The sequence below is a fragment of the Trachymyrmex septentrionalis genome, unplaced genomic scaffold (genome assembly GCF_001594115.1).
Source record: "Trachymyrmex septentrionalis isolate Tsep2-gDNA-1 unplaced genomic scaffold, Tsep1.0 scaffold42, whole genome shotgun sequence".
In the NCBI taxonomy this organism is placed as follows: domain Eukaryota; kingdom Metazoa; phylum Arthropoda; class Insecta; order Hymenoptera; family Formicidae; genus Trachymyrmex; species Trachymyrmex septentrionalis.
The window spans coordinates 59,429-59,809 of record NW_017305590.1 but is presented as its reverse complement, the minus strand read 5'-3'; positions in this window follow the sequence as shown (position 1 = coordinate 59,809).

Sequence of the window (381 nt, the reverse complement as noted above, 5' to 3'; positions counted from 1 at the left end):
TATCTTTAATATGTATTAGATATAGAGTTATCAAAGATGCGCGTGTATTGTGTTTGATGGATACCCTACAATACACTTTTATAATAATAGCATTATATGAATACTTTATCGAAATGCTCTGCCATCATATTTTAATATCTTTTACTGCTAAATTGACATATTTTATCGTTAGTGATACTATATGTATATGTAATTTGGAATATTGATCTTACACATGAACATTTCTTTATTTCTTTCTGATTTACATAAATAAAATAGTTATTTGAAAACATTATATATTGGACAAGAGAGAAAATAGTTAAAAACGTATAAATTCAAATTGAATATGAATATAGGAACATAATGTAAATAAGAAACAGTTATTAAAGGGTTGAAAGCAAC